Source organism: Vulpes lagopus, chromosome X (assembly GCF_018345385.1).
Source record: "Vulpes lagopus strain Blue_001 chromosome X, ASM1834538v1, whole genome shotgun sequence".
Lineage (NCBI taxonomy): Eukaryota > Metazoa > Chordata > Mammalia > Carnivora > Canidae > Vulpes > Vulpes lagopus.
The window spans coordinates 32,846,062-32,865,238 of NC_054848.1; the positions used below are offsets into that span (position 1 = coordinate 32,846,062).

The 19,177-nt window shown below is 37.7% G+C and overlaps 1 protein-coding gene and 2 pseudogenes across 3 annotated transcripts in view; 1 reads left to right on the forward strand and 2 right to left on the reverse strand.

Moving 5' to 3' along the window:
• SYTL5 (synaptotagmin like 5) overlaps nucleotides 1-19,177 on the forward strand; it is a 234,333-nt gene that overhangs the window by 49,701 nt on the left and 165,455 nt on the right. The window lies entirely within an intron of this gene.
• LOC121482472 lies at nucleotides 1,489-2,888 on the reverse strand (annotated as a pseudogene).
• Nucleotides 3,078-19,177, reverse strand: part of LOC121482474 — a 37,278-nt pseudogene continuing 21,178 nt past the window's right edge.

Sequence of the window (19,177 nt, forward strand, 5' to 3'; positions counted from 1 at the left end):
GGCCATGTCTATGTCTTCCTCTGTGAGATTTCTCTTCATGTCTTTTGCCCATTTCATGATTGGATTGTTTGTTTCTTTGGTGTTGAGTTTAATAAGTTCTTTATAGATTTTGGAAACTAGCCCTTTATCTGATGTGTCATTTGCAAATATCTTTTCCCATTCTGTAGGTTGTCTTTTAGTTTGTTGACTGTATCCTTTGCTGTGCAAAAGCTTCTTATCTTTATGAAGTCCCAATAGTTCCTTTTTGCTTTTGTTTCTTTTGTTAAGGTCTCTGTTTAGTCTCAAGCATATCATCTGATATGGGAGCCACATTTAGTTTGCTTCCTAGAAATCATTGCCAATTCCTTTCTTCTCTGCCCCCCTCCACTATAGAGGCTGAAAAAGCCTCAGACTCACTTTCCTATTCTCCCTTGTCAGTGAAATATAGGGAAATTTTTCTGGGGCTCATGGAAAGTCTACCTTCTGATAAAAGGAGCAAGGTACATGGAGAGAAAGATCTGTTTTGGTTTCATTTGTATCACATACCACATTCAGATATTTTCTTTGTATTGTGATGCTTGGATCTGGGAAAGCTACCTTGAAGTCACAAAGCAAGCAGCCAATGAAACAAATTCCATATGCTAAGTATGTTCAAACATAACAATAGAAAGAGCCTAGATATTTTTGGTGCCATAGGTAAGCCACCAAACCAACTTGGTGCTGCTCTGCCTTAAGTTTTTTATTGTTCTTATTGATTTTGTCATTGCTGTTATTGCTTATTTGCTGCCCAAAGCATTCCTAATTGATCAGTCTGGAAAGAGTTACTTATGCCATTAACATTTCAGCCTTAATAATCTTAATTTCTCAGACCTTGTAAGGCCTGGGCAAAATAGGTACATTCTAATTGTGGTTGGGGGTAGAATATGAAAGAGGCAAAATAAAAAATGGTCACCATGATGAAGGAAGGTTGTTGGGCACTAGGGAAGAAATAGTGCCTTAACAAAGAAGAAAAAAAAGGAATGCAGAGTACATATTTTGCCCTTATAATCGAATCTGGAGCAATCCTGAGTACAACATTAAAAAAGAATGATTTCACTCATGTGGAATTTAAGGAACAAAACAAATGAACAAAGAATACAAAAGAGGTAAATTTAAAAACCCCAGATTCTTAAATACAAAGACCAAACTAGGGGTTGCCAGAGGGGAAGGGGATGGGAAGATGGGTGTGTAAAATAGGTGATGGGGATTGAGAGTATACCTATCTTTTTTTTAAAACTTTTTTAAAGATCTTATTTATGAGAGAGAGAGAGGGAGAGAGAGGCAGAGACACAGGCAGAGGGAGAAGCAGGCTCCACGCAGGGACCCCGATGTGGGACTCCATCCTGGAACTCCAGGATCACGCCCTGGGCTGAAGGTGGCGCTAAACCACTGAACCACCGGGGCTGCCCTTAACTTTTTTTTTTTTTTTTTTAATGGATCAGTTATTTAATTAGGTTATTTGTAAGAAATTTAGAACATCAATTTGTGAGGGTAAACTCCATTTGTGAGAGAAAACCCAGAGCAGAGCTAGCCCTGCAGCTGAGGAGAATAGCTTTGATTTTTGGCAGGATTTGCAAGTCCACAGATTTCTGATCAACCTTGAACTGCTCTGTAATCTCTTACTTGTCCTTCTCTGTGTCAGAGATCTCACTTTACTGTTGTCTGAGTTTACATAGTGTCGTCTTTTTAAAGTTAGCATCAGTGAGATGTTTGTGGATTTTCACACCCCTGACAGAATTTTGGTGGAGGTGGCAATGACAAATCTGTGTTGTATTCTACACAGAGGAACTCGATTGAGGGCCATAGGTTTGGTCACAGGTAGCAAGCCACTGCTCAGCTGCTTCAGGAAAACCAGCTGTTGCCTCTCTGGCCATTTCCAGTTTTTTCACATGATAACTGCACTTTTTTTTTTCCTGTGGCTAAACAGCTTTCAAGGCACATCTTGAGAAGGATAAAACCTAGGCATTTTGTGAAGTTTAACCACTCAGGTTCCACTGATCTTGTCACCACCGACTGGTTTTGTGACAGTAGCAAGAACTTTCTACTTATTCTTTTCAATCCTGGATTTGGCTGCTGAATATTTCCTCTTGTATATAGCCTTTCTAGAATATATAGCCAATTGGGAATACCTGCCCATTTCTCTGACTAGGACAGGGTTTTGGCTATAGTGGGGCTTTCCTTTCTTTGGCATTTTAGCCTTGAGGATGCCCTTCTTAACCTTGCCACCAGTGTCAGCCTTCTTGGCTTCAGGTTTCTTCTCCTTAGCATCTGACATCTCAACTTTCTCACTGGCCACCTTGCAAGATGGGAAAGACAAAGAGTACACTTATCTTGATGAGCGCTGAGAAATGTATAGAATTCTTGAATCATTGTACACCTGAAACTAATATAGCACTTTATGTTAACTATATTGGAATAAAAATGGCAAGAAAACAAAAATATAGTCTTTAGTTTATAATTTATTCTTTGCTATTTAATGTCATGATTACATGTGAACTGTGGCAGATTTTTAATTCCACCCTGGATCCATCCTGCTGCATAGATGATAGTTTGAATGACTAAAGCATGACAATCAATTTTATAACTGGTCTTAAGTACAGATCATTACAAAAGAATATCTGCTGTAAAAAAATAAAAAATATGAGCAGTGATTTTTATTCCTTGCTATTGATTACTAATGATCTTAACTTTTTTAAGTTTTTATGAAGTCTTCACTCAATGCCTATTTTAAATCTTTGAGGAATACCATTTTAATGAGGTTGGAACTTCAAATAAATTAGAACACTTCTCTCAGTAGATTGGCTTATATGTATCTTTCTCTTGTCCTTCATCCTTCTTTCTACTTAAATACCAGTTATGACTTTGGTCATCCTCTTGCTCTTGGATAAGTTATATGCTGTTGTGACTTTCTGTTAGCACCTGTTCTACTCTATTTCTCACTTAGAGAAAACTTGACAAATGTCAATTTAAAAGATATCACTATATTCTATTTATGTATTTTAAGGAATGATTATTTGCTCAAAATATTTTCAGAGGAGCTGTTTTATGTAGGAAGATTTTCAAATGTCATTTGATAACATATTTGAATTACTGCATTGCAATTTAAATCCCAAGTAACTATGTGTATAGAGCTTATAAGTGCTGTTAAACATCTCAAATGAAGTGAGGTAGCCTCTGGGGGTTTGTTCCAGGGTTTTCTCAAACTGGACTAGTTATATGATTTGGGTGGAAGCTCCCCCCAGGTCCAGGGTCCCACAGTCTCCTGACTGTGCCCATGCAGCTGACCTGTCAGAAAATTCACAGTAACCCAAGCTAATATGCCTTCATAGGATCCATCCATGATGCTAACACTGTCATTTGGTACCAGGAAAGGTGACTTCTTGAATATTTCTTACCTCAAAGAGCAGAGCCTGGGCTTGCTTGCTTGCTTGCTTTTTTAAAGATTTTATTTATTTACTCATGAGAGACACACGGGGGGGGGGGGGGGTAGAGACATAGGCAGAGGGAGAAGCAGGCTCCATGCAGGGAGCCTGACATGGGACTTGATCCCAGGTCTCCAGGATCACGCCCTGGGCTGAAGGCCATGCTAAACCGCTGAGCCGCCCAGGCTGCCCGAGCCTGGGCTTTCTGTTCTGGCAGTAAGTGCAGTCCTGCTTTTGCCTTCAGGACCACTGGGGCTCTTTCCAGTGACTTTGGGGGATTGAGTCTTTGGCCACTTCTGAGAGTCCTTGAACAGTCTCACCAGCCTGCTTACGTTGATCTACAAAAGCAGGAAGTCCTGGCTTCACAGAATCAAAAATTTCCCCTTCCAGAATTGGAAGCTGTCCAGGTATTTTCTGCACAAAGATGTAAACATGACTTCATGTTCCAGCGCTCCCTGCATCAAACATAATTCCATACAATGTGCTGGCACTGACATTGATGGGGTACATGGAAGACAGGACCTTAAACTACGTCTGCTGGTTTATATTTATATTTAGAATTCTGTTTATAACCAGGAGGTATGTAATGCTTTCCCATAAGAAATTCGGAGCAGTGTGTTGCCATTTCGGTGGCTCTAATAGTGATTGAAATTACCTTTTATGTGTGATGTGTCTTCAGTTGGTCATCATAAAGAAGAGCCTACTTAATAATAGTTTTATTATAGAAGTTAATAATTTAACATGTACTGAATATCGATTTTTAACTAAATACTTTTTCTGAGAACTTTTTTTAGGGTATGATAGTTCATTGTCAGTCCAAAGGCCTGAGAACCAGAACAGCAGATGGTGTAAATTCTAGTCCAAGTCCAAAGGCAGAAGAACCCTTATGTTCTACCTCAAAGACTGTCAGGCAGAGAGAAGGAATTCTTTCTTACTCAGTCTTTAATTCTATTCAGGCCTTCAAGAGATTGGATGTGGCCCACTCACATTGGGAAGGGCAATCTGCTTTATTTAGCCTACCAGTTCAAATGTTAATATCATTCAGAAACCCTGTCACACATTCACCCAGAATAATGTTTAACTACATATCTGGACACCCTGAGGCCCAGTCAAGTTAACGCTTAAAATTAACCATCATGCAGGATTTAGTAATTGATTGGTAAAGGAAAGTGTGAAATCTAAGTGGGATCCCAAGTTTCTGAATGAGGGCAACTAGATTGATCATATCACTATCTTGCCTTCATATTACTGATACCAGCTCTACTTAAAGAGACTAGATGAATAAATGGATTCATTTCAATGGTAGGTTTTTTTTTTTTAAATATTTATTTATGATAGTCACAGAGAGATAGAGAGAGAGGCAGAGACACAGGCAGAGGGAGAAGCAGGCTCCATGCACCGGGAGCCCGACGTGGGATTCGATCCCGGGTCTCCAGGATCGCGCCCTGGGCCAAAGGCAGGCGCCAAACCGCTGCGCCACCCAGGGATCCCATCAATGGTAGTTTTTTAATCATATGTATTAATAGCAAGAAAAAATTATATAATTTGAGGTTAGGAGAGAATATTAGAGGAGTGTTTTATTATTTTTAAAAGATTTTACTTATTTATTCATGAGAGACACAGAGAGGCAGCAGAGACACAGGCAGAGGGAGAAGCAGGCTCCATGCAGGGAGCCCAATGTGGGACCCGATCCCAGGTCTCCAGGATCACACCGTGGGCCAAAGGCAGTGCTAAACCACTGAGCTACCTGAGCTGCCCTAGAGGAGTGTTTTAATAAACATAGTTTATATATTTTATGTAAATATGTGTCAAGCTCTGCCCTGGAGCAAGACTCTCATTTAAAACATGAGTAAGACAGTCTTCCCTCAAAAAGCCGGTAGGAAAGATAGATCAATAGGTCATTATACTGTGGGTAAGTACAAATTAATATGTATAGTATATTGTGGGAAACACAGAGGAGAAACACATGATCAGGGATAGATAAAGGGGCAAGGAATACTTTCCAGAAAGGTATTAGGAAACCATAAGCAATATTGCTGTAAATGCATATTGCAAGGTGGGAATGGGGAGTGATGAGTATAAGTAGGGGCCAGACAATGAATGTTTTGTTTAATATGTTAAGTTTGTTCTGTAGGTGATGGAGACTCATTAAAGGGTTTTTAGGAAATGGGAGAAGAGTTAAAATGGGTAGAAATGGTCAAAGTTCCATATAGGAAGATCTTTTGGTGGCTATATGAATCACGTACTTAGGACAGAATCAGACACAAGGATACCAGGTCAATTTATTGCAGTAGTTTAGAATCAGAGAGGTAAAGATTTGAACCAAAGATGTGTCAGCAGGAATAGAGATGGACTCTGGATTAAAGAAATGTTTAAAATATAGATTCCTGGGGTGCCTGAGTGGCTCAGTTGGCTAAACGTCTGCCTTTGGCTTAGATCATGATCCCCAGGTACTGGGATCCAGCCCTGTCTTGGGCTTTCTATTCAGTGGGGAATCTGTAAATAATCTTAAAAAAAAAAAACCCACAACTCCCCCCGCCCCCCATAGATTCATAAGACCCAAGGACTGTTGGAACATGAAGGTCTGAGTGAGGCATAAGAATCAAGGATGACTTTAGATTCTTTTTTAAAAAAATATTTATTTATTTATTCATGAGGGACAGAAAGAGAGAGAGAGGCACATACATAGGCAGAGGGAGAAGCAGGCTCCGTGCAGGGAGCCCAATGTGGGACTCGATCCTGGATCCCGGGATCATGCCTCAAGCTGAAGGCAGGCGCTAAACCACTGAGCCACTCAGGTGTCCCATGACTTTAGATTCTACCTCGGATTAATTCGGTACTATGATCTAAGATAGGGAGGGGATGTGGTGTCAGTCTGCTAATGTTTCATAATAAATCACTCCAAAACCCAATGGCTTAAAACAACAGTATTTATTCTCTTTCATTTCTCTGCCATTTGGTTGGGATTAATTGTTCTAGGCTGGACTTGTCTGAACTTGAACACAAGTGGCAGATTGGGTCTAGTTTTTGCTGACTCAGCTCCCTCCTTTCTTGGACCTATGGGTTAGCCAGAGAATGTTCTTTTAATGGCAAAGTCAGAAGCTCAAGAGCCCAAGTTCAATCACATAGTACATGTCAAACCCCTGCATATATATATACATATATATTTTAAATAAATTAGTCTTAATTTAACCATCTCTTTTTAAAATTTAAATTCAATTAATTAACATATAGTGTATTATTAGTTTCAAAGCTAGAGTTTAATGATTCATCAGTTATATATAACATGAAGTGCTCATTACATCAAGTGCCCTCCTTAGTGCCCATCACCCAGTTACCCCCCCTTCAGTTATATTTTTAAACATTCACTTGGTTAAAGCAACCTACATGGGTAAGCCCACAGTGAAGATGCAGAGAAGTACACTATCTTTAGTGGAGGGAGCTTCAACATCATGGCTAAGGCAATGGATAGAGAGAGAGGTGAAGAATTCGAGCTGAAAACTTAACACCGTGATGGCTATGTGGGTGGTGGATATGAGGACAGGACTGAAAGTTAGGGGACTGTTGCTCTACTTCAGAAATGATAGAGTTCAGGGCATGGGCAGTAGAAAAGGGGAGGAGATGTTGAATTCGAGAAGCGTTCAAAGACTGGAGATGTTGTAACACAGAGGCCAGATTCAGGAAAAAGAGTCAAGGATGACTCTAGGCTTCTAGTTTGTCTGACTGAGATATAGGAGGAATAATGGTGAGTTCGGTTTAGAAAGCATGATCACATACTTTATCATTCAAATCAGGACAGTTTTGAAAATGTGAAAGATTGTTATTAATAATTATGCCATGGAGGTAAACCTGTCCTGAGACTGACCTCAGGAAAACTGGTTGATAGTCATTCTGAAGTAATCATGGTGAAATCTTTTTATTTTTTTTAAGATTTTATTTATTTATTCATGAGAGAGAGAGAGAGAGAGAGAGAGAGAGAGAGACACAGACAGGCACCGGGAGAAGCAGGCTCCATATAGGGTCCATCCTGATCCCAGTCCCCTGCTGCCCAAGGTGATATCTTTTAGCATCAAATTGACACTTGAATGTGAAAGACCAGGGAGAGATCTGATGTGATGATAAAGACTTGGGAATCATCAGCACACAGTGGAAAGTTTGAAAGCTGGAGCCTAGTTGAAATCATCCAAAGAAGCATATGTAGAGCATAATGAATAGAATGAGAAGAAGAGGGAAGGTTAGAGTAGATGATGGATGGGGAGCTTGAGAACAAATAAGAGGTGGCTTATGCCAAAGAGGGGAATTTAAAGGATCAAATAATCATATCAGGTCAGGGTCAGAGCTGCCTTTGGGTGTGACTGAAACCAGGAATTTGAACATGGTCAAGTTTTTTTTTCACTCAGACTCTATATAGATTTCTTTCTTTTTTTCTTTTCTTTTTTTTTTGGTCAGGCTGGGTGAACCTTTGAGGCTAGAGCCAGAAGGAAAACAGTGTTTCCTTGATAGCTCAGAATACAAAATAATCTTGGAGGAAGGCCCTGATTGGCTGAGTATGAGTCACATGCTCATCCCTGTACCAATTAATGCAGCCGAATGCTATGGTTGGCAGTCCCACCATAACTGCAAAGAAAGGGAAATTTTGTTATCAGAAGAATGGAGGAAGATGTACTGGGCAGAAAGAATCAACTGTTACCATCCACAGTGGAAATTGGAGAGTTTTATAGAGGCACAAAGTTCAAGGGAGCAGGAAGTCTTAAGAAAGAGGCATTAAGTACAACTTCAAATGCGGTAAGCATGTGCAAGAATCTAAAGACTGACCTAGTCCTATTGTATTTGACAGTTGGGATTTATTATAGCAGTTGCAGGAAAGCAGTGGGGTAAAAGTCAGATTATTGCAATTTGAGAAGTGACCAGAAGGTGGGTTGGGCACAGAAGAGTGTAGACTAGCATTTCAGTAATTATTAAATGTGAAAAAGAACAAGCTGTACAGTAGATTGATGGCCGTGTATGAATGTTTTAGACTTGTTTATAGGCTAAGGTTTAGGAATCGGTAAAACTGGAGAGATTGGAGTTAAGAACATGTTTGCTGGGACAGTGCTGGGGAGGAGGGAGGAAGTCAAGCACAAAGAGATGAATAGATTAGATTTGAAAAGGAAGAAAGACGTTTGATCCTAGTGAGGAGGTTCAGCTGAGCCTGGACATGGAGGAGTTAAAGGAAGGGTGGTACATTGAGAGGAAGAGCCATCTTCTGTGAGGGAGAACATCAGGGCCTGAGTAGTGAGCTTGAGAACAGCCCTGGAAAATTCACTGAAGGCAGTGCCTGAAGGAACTGACCAAAGATGAGGCAAAGAGTTCATAGGTGATTCTGGGGCCTGGCTGATTGTAGGCCATGAGTTTTTGTCTTATTACCAGTCTGTAGGGCTGCGTGATTTTTTCTAGTTGGCGGAGCTGTGGACCTGAAGAAGGCAGATTGAGCCAGAGTTGGAACTTTAATGAGATCACTTAAATGGAGACAAGATGTTCTCCTCAAGGAGACTTAACAGTTTTAGAGTCAAATACAAGGTTTTCAGAAGAAATAAACGAGAACAAGAAGAGAGCTTTTTTGTTGTTCTGGTGTTTTGTCATGGTAGTGGTAGACCTCTTCATGGGGCTGCATTATAGTTTATCTTTGCTTTGAATTTCTGTTGTGATGAAGAGTTTGTAATTCTCAGACTGTGGTGGGATAAACTGAACCTTAGCAGATGTTTCACAATTTGCAAAGCTGATTTCATGTAGTGGGTTTCATGTTGTGAGTTTCATGTTGTGTTATGTTTTGGATAACCTCTTCCTCCCCAGCCCCCACTACATACACACAAATGGGCATTATAGCGACCTTATGTGCAAAGCCCTCTTGGTCAGTATCACTGTGAAACTCTGAAGAGTTGATCAAGTCCATGTAACCAATTAAGTGTCAGGATATAACTTCAGGTTTCCAAGTTTCAAGTCATTATGCTATATAAGAAAAAGAGATTGATCAAAACTGTAACAAATAAACCTTTATTCAGCGATACTAAAAGTCTTAGAGGTCATTGAAACAAAGTCTTATCAATAGCTGGAAATATTTTATGGCATAGTATAAAGAACATGGAATCCCCTTATAACAAATGCAATATGAAATCCAGGACAAATGAGTCTTTCCCTATCTGAAATTGGGGTACAGTTTTTTTAAAGTGCCTCACAGCATGGTCATGAAAAAAATCAAAGAGTATAACAAAACCTTTTATTTTTTATTTTTTTTTTTTAATTTTTATTTATGATAGTCACACAGAGAGAGAGAGAGAGGCAGAGACACAGGGAGAGGGAGAAGCAGGCTCCATGCCCCGGGAGCCCGACGTGGGATTCGATCCCGGGTCTCCAGGATCGCGCCCTGGGCCAAAGGCAGGCGCTAAACCGCTGCGCCACCCAGGGATCCCTAACAAAACCTTTTAAAATAATAAATGAAATTATGATTTATTGAGTAATATTTTTTGTTGACATCATTTATATTCATTTGGCACCATAGCATAGATTATTTAGAAACTGTTGATTACACCTTGGTCTCTTTCCAGGGAACTTGGAGGAATAGTATAATTTGGTTATCCATTATATGTAAATTTGTTTAAAAATACCAAAATTCTCCAGACTTCTTTTTTAATTTATGTAACAGATTTTAGCAGTCGCGAGACAAGGATTCAAAATATTTACTGTATTTGCAAAATTAGTGAGGTGGATGACTGGAATTATCTTCTACCACCATCTGTATCTCTTTATCCTGGAAAATAACATCTTTTACTTGTTCCTGTCCTTATTGTTAGGATTAAGAGATGCTGACCTCAAATTATTTAAGTATAGGGGAGTTGTTCATGTCTTCTTAGTTGAGACTCATCTTTAGCCAGTAATTTCCTGACTAATCGGTGTAAGGCAGGGCTTAGATTTTAAGTAAGTGAATTTAGGATTACTTTTCCCCCCAAAGGATTCTATGAATTGGTTCAGTGGCTATTTCCTATCTGGGGATGTGAGTTCAAAGTCATATTTTGTTAAGGGCCCTTTCTCTCTCCTACACTGAATCCCAAGTTTACAACCTGAGCATTCATTTGCTCTGGAGCTTCTTGAGTATCACTGCAATGTGATTGTAAGAAGAGGAGGAAACAAATGCAGAAGTTAGTCATTTACTTGTGACCTGTTTCTCACAGTGCACCATATTAAAAATGAATGCATACACAAGTTGCATTGATTCTCCCAAGCCAATTCTGCTCGTTGAACTGTGTGGGAGAGATATAAAATATGAATGTGTGGAATAATCTTATAATTCCAACTCAGACATGTTTTTAAATATATAGTCTCAGTTTAGGACCCATAAGAAGAAATTACATAATTGTAGCTAGAGAGCTCAGAGTTGCTGATTCTTGTTTATGCTCAGTATAATTTGGAATACCTTCCTAAAAATCTGTTCTTAAGTCATTTTAAATGGAACAGAGAAGTTTACTGTTAATAAAGTGGAGTGTGAAACTTTTTATAAAGCAAATAATCACTTATATGTATGTCCAAATTTTCATAAATTAGGTGTTATTAAATTAAGATTTTTCATTTAGGGAGCCTGAGTGGCTCAGTGACTGAGTGTCTGCCTTTGGCTCAGGGTGTGATCCTGGGGTCTGGGATCGAGTCCCACATCAGGCTCTCTGCATGGAGCCTGCTTCTCCCTCTGCCTATGTCTCTCTCCCTATCTCTCTGTGTGTCTCTCATGAATAAATAAATAAATAATCGTTTTAAAAAAGATTTTTTTCATTTAGATATGTAATTTTATCTTAAGGTGCATCTATTTTTGTTAGATTTGAATTGGAGAATTCCTTTTGTTTTACCTAAAGAATGGTCCACTTTGTAAATTACAATGAAATAGTGCTCATAAATCCTTTGTTTTTAACAATGGGTTTTCATTTTTAGGACTATGTGGAAGGCTATTTACACTGATCTTATTCATAACCAACTTTATGGTAATCTTAAATGCTGCTTTTTTGAAGAATTGTAATATCTTAAAAGTTCAGTACCCTGAAATTTGCATTATTTAAGAAAATCAGACAATGGAATAGTTTCTTCAGACAGAACCCATAAATGATTGTTTTAAAAAAGCAGCTTCACTGAAGTGTACTTTACATACAATAAAATTCACCAATTTAAATTGTATAGTTGGATGAGTTTCAACAAATGTGTACAATATTTAGTCATTACAAACGATATAGCACATGGCCATTACTTCAGAAAGGTCCTTCCTGCCAATTTGCAGTCAATCCTTTCCACCCCAGCCCCAAGTAACTACTGAGTTTCTTTTTTATGTCATAGTTTTGCCTTTTCTAGAACTTTATACATGGAATCACACTGTATGTGATCAATTGTGTCTGGCTTCTTTCACTTTATATACTTCTGAGATATATCCACATTGTTAGTTGTTTGTTCCTTTTCATTGCTGAGTGGTATTCTATTATACAGATCTATTACATTGCGTTTATTCACCATTTGATGGATGTTTGGGTTGTTTCCAGTTTGGGACTATTATCAATAAAGCTGTCATGATCATTGTAATACTGATATTTCCATGGACATATATTTTCACTTCTCTTAGATAAATACCTCCTAGTGGGATTCTGTGCCTTATGGTACTGTGAGGTTTAGCATTAAAAGAAACAGTCCAGTTCTTTACCAATTGTACTGTTTTTAATTCACAGTAGCAAAGTATGAAAATTCAATTGCTAACATATGGTATGGTCAGTCTTTTTAATTTTAAGCATTTGTGTAGGTGTATGGTGGCTTCATGTTATGGTTATAATTTACTTTTCCATAATGAATAATGGTGTTAAACATGTTGCCTTGTGCTTATTGGCCATGCATATAGCTTTGAGAAAGCATTTGCTCAAACCTTTTGCCCATTTTTTTTCCTTTTGCCCATTTTAAAAAGTTGGTTGGTTGGTTTCTTATTACTGAGTTACAAGATTTTTTTTTAAAAAACATGTTTTAGATATGAATCCCATATCTGCTAATTGTTTTGTAAATATTTTCTTAGTAGTATCTTCTTATGACTAAAAATTTTAAATTTTGATGAGGTGCATTTTATTAGTTTTTTTTTTCCTTTGTGGTTCATGCTTTTTGTGCCATATGAACTCTTTGCCTAACCCCAAGTCAAAGATGTTCTTTTATATGTTTTTCTAGAAGTGTTATAATTTTAGCACTCATATTTAGGACTACTACTCATTTCCAGTTAATTTTTGTATATAGTATAATGCAAAGTTTGAGGTTAATTTTTTTCCATATGGGTATCTAATTGTTCAAGCACCCTTTGTTGAAGACTATCCTTTTCTCACTGAATTAACTTGGCACATTTGTTGAAGATCAGTTGAGTGCACGTGTTTGTATGTGTGTGTTGGGGGGTTCTGTTTCTAAATTCTCTAGGTCCATAGTGTATATGTAAAGTAGTTTCTGAGCTATGAAAACTTTCTAAATAACTCATTTTCATATTGTTTACTCCATTCTCTGTGCTAAGTCTGTATCTCATAAATATTTCTGTCATTGAATATACATAATGCGTTATAATTCTGTGTTTGCATAGTTGCCTTTCCTAGTAACTTATGAGCTTTTTGAGGGTAGGGATGTGTCCTCCTCTTCTGTATTCTCACTTGCTAACACTGGGCACATAACAGGCATCCAAATATAATTGTTGGGTTAAAATAAACAGAATATGGAAATTAGGTTAGAGTGTTAAATATTTTATCTATACATGTGTGATTGGTATTATTTTTGTAAAATCTAAGCAAATTTTCAGAGCACCTGGGTGGCTCAGTGGTTGAGCCTCTGCCTTTGGCTCAGGTCGTGATCCCAGAGTTCCAGGATCGAGTCCCACATCTGGCTCCCTGCAGGAAGCCTGCTTCTCCCTCTGCCTATGTCTCTGCCTCTCTCTCTCTATGTCTCTCTTGAATGGATAAATAAAATCTGTAAAAAAAAAAAAAATCTAAGCAAATTTTCTCACTTTGTTAGTTATCTAGTATTGTTGCATAGCACCAGTGTCAGTGTGTTTCCTGATATCATGGGCAGCTTAATTTTGACCAGTTGGTTAAGGTTTTCTTCTTAGAATCTGTTCTTTGACCTGACAATAAATACAAGTCATAACTGTTAGTATAATCTCAGTCACTGTAGTAAGGGCCAACATGTATTATCTCATGTAACATTCAGGACAAATGTATGAGGCGGTTACTGTCATTGTGCTCATTTTATAGATGAACAGAACTAGGAAGATAAGTAACTTGCTCCAGGTAACATATATGATCAGTGGCAGAGAGACAGCTGGTATCCCGTTATTGAAACAGTACTTTGTAATCATTGCCTGGTTTCATCCAGGAAGGTTCAGTTATAAATTGATCTTCATCTGAATTGAGTATTGTCAGTCCTTGGGGTCTGAAATATGACATAATATCCTTGCTAAAAAGTAAGGCACTGAATTTATTGTCTTTGAATATATATGCAGTTATTTTCACAGGTAGAGTTTGCCATTTCATATCATATTTCTCAGTAATATCAAATGGCTTTTGCAACTTGCTCAAGATATTACAGAAAGCATTGTGATGTGATATTTAGCCTGACATTTCCCCTTTAGAACGAGTGTCCTTTGGGCATTAGAGCTGTTTGTCCTCCTGAGCCTGGTTTGAAATACAAATGCCACAGGGCCACATCCCTCTTAATCAACTAATACCTCAGTACTCTTTGCTTACTTTAGACTTTATTAACAAGGATGAGTCTTATAAGCAAAAAAAGAGAGAAAGAAAAAAGAAAGAAAACAAGCAAGCAAGCTGAAAGTATCTATAGTTTGTATCTCAATTTTTCCCAGTTCCAACTCTAATACAGGCCCAAATCCCAGCCTTTCTCAACTCTAATTTTTCTGATAGGCATGAGTTGTATGGGATTTCCTCTAAACCTAGGACTGGTGTTTCTTACCCTATCCCAAGACTGAGAAGTTCTTCTGTCTTGCTCCCCTTCTCAATATGGCACCCATCATCTTTGAGAATTTCTCAGCGCCTTCCTTCTTTACCACACCAGTCCCTGAAGTCTGGCTTCATGGTGATGCATTCATTCTAATACTTAGGATGGTAATAAGAGAAATATCCAAAGGTAACTAAGTAGCCTTCACCATCTTCTATTTGCCTCATGTTGCATTTATCTTCTTTAATCCTTACAACTTGGTGAAGCAAGTTCTATTATCACCTCTGTTTTATACATATGAGAAATTTGAGTCTTAGATGCTTAGGTTTCTTGCCAAAGGTCACAGAGCCCATAAGTAGTAGAGACAAGGCATGAACCTACCTTTCTTTGATGGAGGAATGACTACTTTTAATCACTACTTCATAATGTCTCACAAAAACCCCAAGAATGCCTCACAGATGGATCTGGGACTACTTTTTGAGCCAAACAGAGCATAGTATTATGATAATCATAACTTTTGTATCATCCATTCTTCATAAAGCACATCATATCCATTATCTGGATATGATTCATATGCTGCCATTGGTTTTTCAATGAATCTACATTTGCAGCTTAGCAGGAATGTTAGGAAGACATTGGGGAATTTAGGAAGTTTCTTCTGCAGGAGAAGAGGAATCAGATAAAATGACCTTGGGATGAGTGGCAAAATCAATTTTTTTGCATTTACTTTAATGGGAAACCTCCTTACCTTGCTATGAAATGAATAGACTCAGCTTCTTGACTAAATTGATAGGAGAGGGAACTTGAGAGATAATAACTTCACTGAATTTATTTCTAGCCTTTCTGATTCAGAATGTGTCTGTTGATTTAGAAAGTTTTGTCTCAGATTCATTCTCATGTTCCCAGGACATTTGTTTGGTTCTACCTGAAGGTTACAGGATGAAAAGGATGGTCTGTGACAGGACTTTGTAAGATTCAAAACAAAAGTGAAACAAAGCTGCTAAGCAATTGGATGTCCTATGTTCTAACTCTGCCCCTTCATTAGCTTCCTTTGTAAATTGGAGCAAGAATATCTCTGAATGCCACTTTGCTCACCTAAAAAGATGATTAGATAACACCTAAAGACCTTTCTACCTCTAAGATATTTTGTGTTTGAATATATTCCTAATGTTCTCTAAAGTTATCTAATCTTTATTTGTAGTAGATGCCTTACATCAATACAACTACTGAGGAATACCACATAACAGTGATCCTCAAACATTTTGGCCTTGGACCTGTTAAATATTATTGAGGACCTCAAAGAGCTTTTGATTCTGTGGGTTCTATCCATCAATATTTACCAGATTAGAAATTAAAGCTGAGAAAACTTTAAACCTAAGAACACAAAAACACATGTTCCATTAGCTGTCAGAGTGATGGCATCTTTGCAGGTCATATAGGCTCTGGAAAATTCCACTGTACACTCATGAGAAAGAGTGAAAAAGGCAAATAAAATCTTGGTATTATTAAGAAAATAGTTTTGACCTCATAGGCTTACTGAAAGGGTCTTGGGGATCTCTAGGGGTTTTTTTGAAGCATTTTGGAGCATTTTGAGAAATGCTGCCATAGAACTTATGTATTTAATTTCTTTATGAATGAAAGCAGATTGACATTTAGATAATCCAGTTCAGTATTATCTGCCCCACATCCATTCTAGGTTCTTTACTCAATTGTGGGCTAACATATTAACAGGACGGGCCTTGTTCAAGAACTATTTTATAACAGTGCTATTCATCTCTTCTCTGGACACCAGAATCCAGACCTCAGTTGTTGATTGGATCCAGAGGTTGAGAGATATCTTTTTGTTAATTCTTGAAGGAGTTCCTTTAAGATTTTATAACAATAACTGAAGGATTAATTTGAAAAGCATGAACATACATTGTGGGATAAACAAAATACTATGCACTACATAATTTGAGAAAAATTTAGATATAACAAATTAGATATGGTGTAGAGTATGGTTCTAGTATTAATTTCCACTTAAACTGTACTAGAAATGGGTGAATCCAACAAAATATAAGAGAAACGTCTCTTTGGTTCTTAGGATTTTCTTCTATTTTAGTCATCTAGGTTCTAAGTCATCTATTAACCCTGTGCTGTGTACATCTGCTCCTCCCCCACCCAAGGAACTGTTCGTTTCTGCATATAATAAAGGATTTTCTATCCATTTTAGAAGATTCTCATTCTTTCTGACTGTAATTGCTTTAAGTTCAAACTTGAATTCCAGAATTTTCCACCTGTAATTTATTGTTCTAGCTATGTTTTTCTCAATGTATTCTTATGCAAATTTTTTAATGTTTGAATGTAGTGAAACTCATTGCCCTTCAAAATTATTGCAGTGGGTTACTGGAGAATGATCTCATTCTCCACTCTTGCGGGATGGTAGAGAAGTATGATGGTACATCTTGACATTTTGTTGGAAAAGAGAAATCTAAGGCTGAATATCCCTGATCAAAAGTCTTCTCCAATGCTGAGTTAATTTCTTTGTCATATTATTATCCTTCCTTAGCAGATGCTGTTGATGCTTCGCCCCTAATACCTCAATACTTACTATTCCTCTATGAGCCAAAGGTTTCTTATTGTAAGTGCATGTGATTCTCTGGGAAATTTTCCTGGCTATAGATGTGTGCTTTGGAGCATAGGGATAGTCATAAATAAATAAATAGGTAGGTAGGTAGATAGATAAATAGGTAAAAATAAAATATAAAAATAAATAATAAAAATATAAGTTAAAAAATATAAAAAATTCTGTGGACATAAAGCCCACAGAAGCAGCTCAACCAATGATAGATAGGAGTTTGTGGATACATACCTCAGCCCCCTCACTTTGAGTTGAAACAATTCTGAAGCATATTCTCTGCAACCTCCTATATATCTCCAATGGAACTGAGCCCCAGTTGCCCATAGCAGAAGGAACTCATTAATGTACCTTGCATTGGTTTTCTTCCCTTCTCTCACTACTGACATTCCTCTGGATCACCTCCCATTTTCACTCAAAACCATGTTTCAGAGTCTGCCTTGAGGTAATCCTAAACTAAGACCCCCCCCAAACCTGTTTTTCTCTTTTTAGTGTTCTGTGTCCATTTATGGACTATCTGCATCAATACTTCTTGCTCCATGTAGCACTAGTGCTAATTTTCAATCTAGGGCCATTCACTGTTCATGGTAGCACCTGGAGCTTATAGTCAGTCAGTGGTATCCTGGTAAATGTTTAGCAATCAGCTCTCCCCATAAACTCCCTCATTTATAGCTTTTGTTGATTACTGTGGTATATGTAATCCTACTATGGCTGATTAGAAGCTACCAATATGGTGTCCAATATGGAACTCAAGGTTGAGATGAGATGTACACAGTTGACTCCAGTGAGCCAATAAAAGCTGGCTTTAGCACAACTTTGTTGACTGGGGTAAACTGTCACAAAATGGGGTGCTGCAGAGATGAGTGTCTGACAGAATTTCTGGATGCTTGAGTGTAAATATCATACTCCCTCATGGCGTAGATGAGAATTCTGAGGGCCAGGGGAGGAAGGGATCTGTCAGTTATGTAACACAGTTAAGGAGACCAAAAGTTGGGGCTTTGTGGTTTTTGACCATTGGTGCAGATGATAAGGGTCATAGGTACAACAAAAAATATCTGGTTTTCCAAGTTGAGTGATAATGGTGAAATATATATTGAGGATGTAGCTAGGAGATAGGGTTAGGTAAGGAAAAATGTGACTAGTGCCTTAATAGGTTGTTTTTCTTCCCTTCCATACTTCAATAAATAGTTATTGATTGCTTCTGATATTCCTGGAATGATGTTAGGTACCAGGAATTCAACTTTGAACAAAATGAAACAAATTCTTCTCCTGAAACCGATATTGCACTGTATGTGAATGAGCTAAAATGTAAATTAAAAAAAAAACAGTTCCTGTCCTCACACATTTTATGTACAGGTAAGAATAAAGTTGCTAACCTACTAACTGCAAATATAATAAATATTAAGAAAAAAGAAGTACTAGGTGATCTATGCTAACAGAGTCTTAACCTAGTCTAGAACTTAGAGGAGGAGGATTCTAGGGAGAGGAAACAGGTGTGGGGCTCAGAAAGACTGATTTGTAGAGCCAGATTAAGAGCAGAAGAACAATACTGGAAGTAAAACAAGATAGAGAACACAAAAAGAATTCTCAGAGACATTACTGTATATGATTATAAAGAGTATTTGATTTGTTGTTTGGTATGGGCTGGGTTTGGAGAGTCAGAGATGGGGAGTCATTGAATGGATTTAACCAGGGAAGCAGCATGCTTTTGTTTGTTTTAAAAAGGATAATCATGATTATGGAGCAGTAAAGGAACCAAGCTTGGACTAAACCAGGAGAGTCACTCTGGTATCATTAGGATCCTACAAATCTTAATGGCAGTGATCATTCCAATAATTCCATTACGCTTTGGTAGTTTAGCTAAGCAATTTGATAGGTAGATAGAATGTAAATATTATTTATGATATTTTAATTTTATTTATACCTGCTAATCTAAATTCTGTTCTTTATACTACCCTAGGTAGGTATCTGGCCATAGAAGCTGCAATTGAAAAAATAATAATAACAGAAAAAATGCCGGGTATTATTCTAAGTACTTTAAAAATATTAACTCATTTAATATGTATAACAACCCTATAATACGGGATCTATACTTTTTCTTATTTTAATAAACTCAAATACAGAGAAGTAACTTGTGCAAGCT